Here is a 5,729-nt window from a genome sequence, read left to right as displayed (position 1 = left end):
AAGCCCACCTTGAATTTCGTTTGAAGTATGCAAAAAAAAATAAAAAAAGAGATTCTGTAGCCATGTGGCAAAAATTTTTGTGGTCTGACGAAACTAAAATTGAACTTTTTGGCCTGAATGCAAACTGTTATGTTTGGTGCAAACCCAACACAGCGCATCACCCAAAGAACACCATCCCTACTGTGAAGCATGGTGGCGGCAGCATCATGTTATGGGGATGTTTCTCATCGGCAAGGACTGGGGCACTTGTCAGGATATAATGTAAAATGAATGGCCCAAAGTACAGAGAAGTCCTTGAGGAAAACCTGCTGCCCTCTACAAGAAAGCTGAAACTGGGACGGAAGTTCACCTTTCAGCATGACAACGACCCAAAGCACACAGCCAAATCTACACTGGAGTGGCTAAGATACAAAAAGGTAAATGTCCTTGAGTGGCCCAGTCACAGCCCCGACCTAAATACATTCGAAAATTTGTGGCATCACTTGAAGATTGCTGTCCATTAACGCTTCCCAAGGAACTTGACAGAGCTTGAACAGTTTTGTAAAGAATGGTCAAATATTGCCAGATCTAGGTGGGCAAAGTTGGTGGAGACCTATCACAACAGACTCACAGTTATAATTGTTGCCAAAGGTGCTTCCACCAAATATTAACTCAGGGGGGTCGAGACTTATCCAATTATGAACTTTCTGTTTTATATTTTTAATATATAATTTTTTTCTCAATAAAAACATTTTTCCCGTTAACAGTGTGGAGTATAGTGTGTAGATGAGTGGAAAAAAATCCTCATTTAAATGCATGAAACTCTGAGGCACTGATGCAACAAAATGTGAAAAAAAGTTCAAGGGGGTGTAGGCTTTCTATAGACACCGCGTGTGTGTAAAAAGAAACACACATAACATGTAATTCAAAGCTCCTTTTAAAGAATATGATGCAATGTTAGTTGTCTTTCAGGTAAAGCAATTTGATAATGCACAATATGTGCTTGGGGATCAAATTAATAAAAACTGGACCCATCTTGACCCAAATGATATTTCCCAGTTCTATAGTCACGTTCAAACAGAGTTATGGTTTCTACATGTTTTTGGCTTGGCTTTGCTTTTTTTTTTTTTTAAACAGCTACAATGAATCACGATCGCTGCCTTACCTAACCGTTCTGGTGAGATGTAAGCACTACTCTGATTGGCAGGAGGAGGGCGCACGTCAGAGATGTTGCAGAAAGTATGCATTATGATAGTGCTGAATAGTACTGGCTTAATAAAATTACAACAACCTTCTCGATTTTCAGCAATGAGAAATTTGCAATCATATGAAACATTTGTAAACAGTAAATAGAAAAAGAGTAAATAGAGGGCTACGAACTGACCCTGCTTTCAAAGAAAGTTCATGCCTTTGCAGATACTTCGCAGTATTAAATATTCCTGGAAGACACAATAGTAAATATATCCAGTGTCAGCCCATCAATGCTGTCCCTACTTCTTGACTGCAGACTATAATATACAATATTACTGTTTAAGGTAGACTGTCATATTTAATATTAATTTCACAGTGAACTTAGATTTCTCAGTATTTTATAATATGGTGTAATTGTATGGCATTGGTTCAAAACATGGTTTTGAATGGATTACAATTCAAGTAAAATCTTCAATATGTTCAGTAATAAATTGTGTAAATTATATAAATACCTATTAACATATTCTTTAAAACATATAAAAAAATTGGCTCAACAGAGTATGTTTAAAACCTGATGATGTCAATGTTTGTCAGATAACAGACCATTGACTACTATATCATATAAAATATGCTACTAAGCACAGCTTTAAGTCTTTCAGCACTTGGTAACTTTATAGAAAAGCGACCCTAGGATCACCACAAAGTGTATGTGTCTTACTGAAGAATCAATACAACTGACATAGATACACGTTAGTACAGTATATCAGACTGGCTTACTGTTTTGAGTTATCCTTATTAACCTGTACTAGGACATCCATTAGTTATAATAGCAACATATAGCAAAACCTGTCTCTACAGCCACCTAAATAAAGATGTCACTGGTTGTTACCAGCCTGTAAAATCCAGGTGTTATTTATTTATGTTTTCTTTTTAAATAAAGGAAGTTAGAGAGTCACCTTGGATAAGCAGTCACCTGTATTAAGCAGCAACACATTCATTGTGGCTCACATGACTGAATCACAGTTATAAACAGATGCTGAATTTACAGTTAATGTTTACTCCCTGTGATGATGTTTTACAGCAGATATGACATTGACCATGTTATCAAAACACAACACTACTCTATATAATTAAGGCAGCAACAACAGTTGACAACTTAGGTATAAAAAGTACCGATGTTTGATAATCGCTTTACATGCATAGGCGCAACATGTGACACCTTGACCTCCAACTTCAGGCTTAATCTTTCCCATACCTTAAACAAAACTGTGAAAGAAACAACTTGGTCCGCTTAGGAGACCTTCAATTAGAATACTCACTTGTAAAATTAAAAGGTGTTTTCATGCTTAACTAATTATGCGTAAATTACACTGGACTAATACGCATTTAATGACGTCACTGGCAAGGTTGTTGTAATCAGGAAGAGACTCGGAGGCAGAGAAGCGCTGGTTTATTTATAACTATACAGTACAATAACATCAACATTGTCCTCCCTGTACACAGCAATGTGTAACATGTCGGCTAAACAAAACACGCTAAAGACGGGAAACACTGGAAAAAACAAAAAGGCGCGATAGCCAAACAAACATAAAAACAGGGCAGGACAAATACGTACACTATCACGGTGCACATACTTGGGTAAAGTACAGACATGTACTGAGCTGCGGTGCGGGTGTGGTGCTGGCTGTGAGCGTCAGCTCCCGGTCTAGTGAAACAGCAGTGGTGTAGTGAAACAGGTTAGACACAGCGCGGTTTCAGAAACATGGCACAATAGTACTCCCATTAACATTTACCGTCTTCAATAACCCTACCCCACATACTATCACTATCAATATCACTATCACCAACATTGACTTCTCCCTTTAACCCTTCATTCAGTCTAGCTCAGATGCATTCTACACGTGTATTTCTTTGGCAGGGGAGGCAATTAAACCTTCCCTGCCAAACCAATAGCACAAATAAAATACATTTAAATCACAACAAAACGGCCGAAACAATAACAAATAACCCTAAAGGAGGTCACAAGTATTGTAGCTATTTGTTGTTGTCAGTCTGACCTCATTGGCTGTTGTTTGTCTGTTCCCATTGGTCCTAGTGTGCGGCTGAGGACCAATGGGATGCTCCTGAGCTCTAGCCCTTGATTTGCATAAGAATCTAAGGTTATAAAAGCTGGCCCGCCACCATTTTGCGGTGTTGTTGGTGAATCAAGGTTTGAATCCTGAGTGGTTGACAGAGCTGTGGACATTGATGGGTGCTGTGCTAGTGTCCAGAATAAAATAAATATTCAAACAAGGGCAAAGCATGTCTCAGTTATCTGACTCCTGTGACACACCCAGTGACTAGGAGATGGCTGTCATCTTTGATTACACACAGTGTAGAGTAATTGTAAAGCATTTGACAGTTAAGGTTACAAGAATGTTAATTCAAGATTAGTCAGTTAATTTTAGCATTAGGTGAAAAATTCAAGCAATTTTCAGGACTGGTTAAAATTTGATCTCCGATATTATCAATACAGTAACATAAAAAAAAACAAAACAAAACAAAAAAAAAACAAACAAAAAAAAAAAACAGAATCTTTTGCTTAGATCCTAAAAATGATTCCTTGCAAATTCTATTCATCACTCCATTTTCTTCTTGAGCTAAAGGGCTACAGATCTAGGTATCAGAAAACATCATCTCACTTTCTTCCAAGTCCCTTACTATTCTTCTGTTTTCAAGTTTCAGATAGGATCCAAATACACGTACAGTGGCAGGTTAGATGAATTTCACCAGGGTTAAAGAAAGTCCACAAAACTACATTAACTTCAGAAGAGTGACAACGGACTGGCAAGAAACTTGTTTTGATAATTATAGTTAAGAAACAGATTTTAAAAGACTTGGTTGTTACCTTGTTAGTCCACTAATGCCATCTTCAGTGTCTTTAAAAGCCTTACACTTTCCATGCCAGAATAGCCCAGTGACTCTATAATGAATGTAGTTCTTGAAACATATTACCCACTTTATCAACTTCCCAGGTATTATTGCCTTGCAGTGAATTACTTTTTAAATATATTTTCAGTAATAAGCAGTGCATAGAGCAGCTTCATACCATTTTATTGAATATTGCACAGACTATGAGATAAAATGACCCATTAAAAAAACAAACAAACAAACAAACAAACAAAAAAAAATTGCTGAATGTGAAATGTGTATTTGTGTTTTTATAACTGTGATATGGAGGAAATCAGTATACATGTTTATCTGAACTTCCATAATGTTGTTTACATGGTTGCCTTTGGATGATCACTCACAACTCATTATTTGCAAGCATGTGCCCAAGTGTGCGTCCGGCACTGGACAGGGGCCAGTTGTGGGTTGTCCACCCTTGTGTCTGACCTGGGCTGGCTCCAGTGTGTCCCAGCATTGTGTTCTAAACAATGAGTTCCAGACACATTGATCTTTGAAAATATGTTCTTTCTGTGGCATTTGCCTACAACTCAAATCTATAGATGGCCCAAGTCAAGAAGCAGGTCACAATACCAAAATTAGAAATCAGCAGGAAACCTACTAAATCTTCTGCTGGTGGGGGCCTTACTGTCTGCGTACACACTGTCCATGTGGAGCAGTGACATTGCCAGACCCTGGTTTAAAAAATACCCTTTAAAATTAGTTGCAGCTCTGTGATTGATTTAGAGTCATTGACCAGCATGATAATGAGGAAAAAATGGAGAATATGTATATATATATATATATATATATATATATATATATATATATATATATATATATATATATATATATAAGGGGCAGTGCTGTGTGACATACAACCACTGAGGATTCTGTCCCCTGTTGGTGGGATGAGTGTAGGTGAAATCTCCTCATTCTTTATTCATATAATATAATATATGGAACATAAGAGTCTCATGTTCCATTTAACCGTCATTATAATCTTTTAAAAAGTTATCTTTTGTGTCCTTTTGGTTGCAAACACGGCACACGTCAAGGATAACGTTCTTAATAATAAAACAATGTGCATTTTATGCTTTGTTTCCAACTGCTGATGTTGGAAACTAAATAAATACACATATTTGTTTTTCCTGTTATATAATATTTTGAGTAAATACTGAATCTTGACAACATGGGAACAAGTTGGTTTAAATGGGGCAGAAACTAGTGTTCCAACTAATAAATAAAGCTAATATTAAACTCACACCAAAAATGTTTATATTTTAGTGTATAACTCAATATTGAGTGGGATACGACATTAATAGGTATCCTCGGAATATAAGGGCTGTATCATATAATGCATCTGGTCGACGGGCCATGCTGGTGCAGTATTTAACTTTTTGTACAGGATAGTGGAGTAAGCCAATGCGTGTCGCATACGAGACGCTAGCCCTCCTCCACTCCGTGCGGTGTCGCTAGTAAAACGTCAGATGACAGCCTCCTTTACCCTCCATATTATTCCCCTGTCTGTGCGCAGTCGGTTGTGCGCAGGACTGGTTCTTCTGAGTTGCTCAGCTGACTGACTGTGATGCTGTCTCGATAGATCTCCGAAATGAAAATCTGATAAAGAAATG

At 37.4% G+C, this 5,729-nt stretch overlaps 1 protein-coding gene across 1 annotated transcript in view; it reads left to right on the top strand.

Annotated features, from left to right (window-relative positions):
• Window positions 1–5,633: 5,633 nt before the first annotated feature.
• Window positions 5,634–5,729, top strand: part of LOC121314930 (V-type proton ATPase subunit C 1-A) — a 31,437-nt gene continuing 31,341 nt past the window's right edge. Inside the window, exon 1 of the mRNA XM_041248699.1 lies at window positions 5,634–5,729. This exon is cut by the window's right edge and continues 72 nt beyond it. The gene's annotated coding sequence lies outside the window, so the exon portion shown is untranslated.

Source organism: Polyodon spathula, chromosome 4 (genome assembly GCF_017654505.1).
Source record: "Polyodon spathula isolate WHYD16114869_AA chromosome 4, ASM1765450v1, whole genome shotgun sequence".
NCBI classification, from domain to species: domain Eukaryota; kingdom Metazoa; phylum Chordata; class Actinopteri; order Acipenseriformes; family Polyodontidae; genus Polyodon; species Polyodon spathula.
Note: the sequence above shows the minus strand (reverse complement) of the source record. Positions and strands in the feature narration are given on the sequence as shown.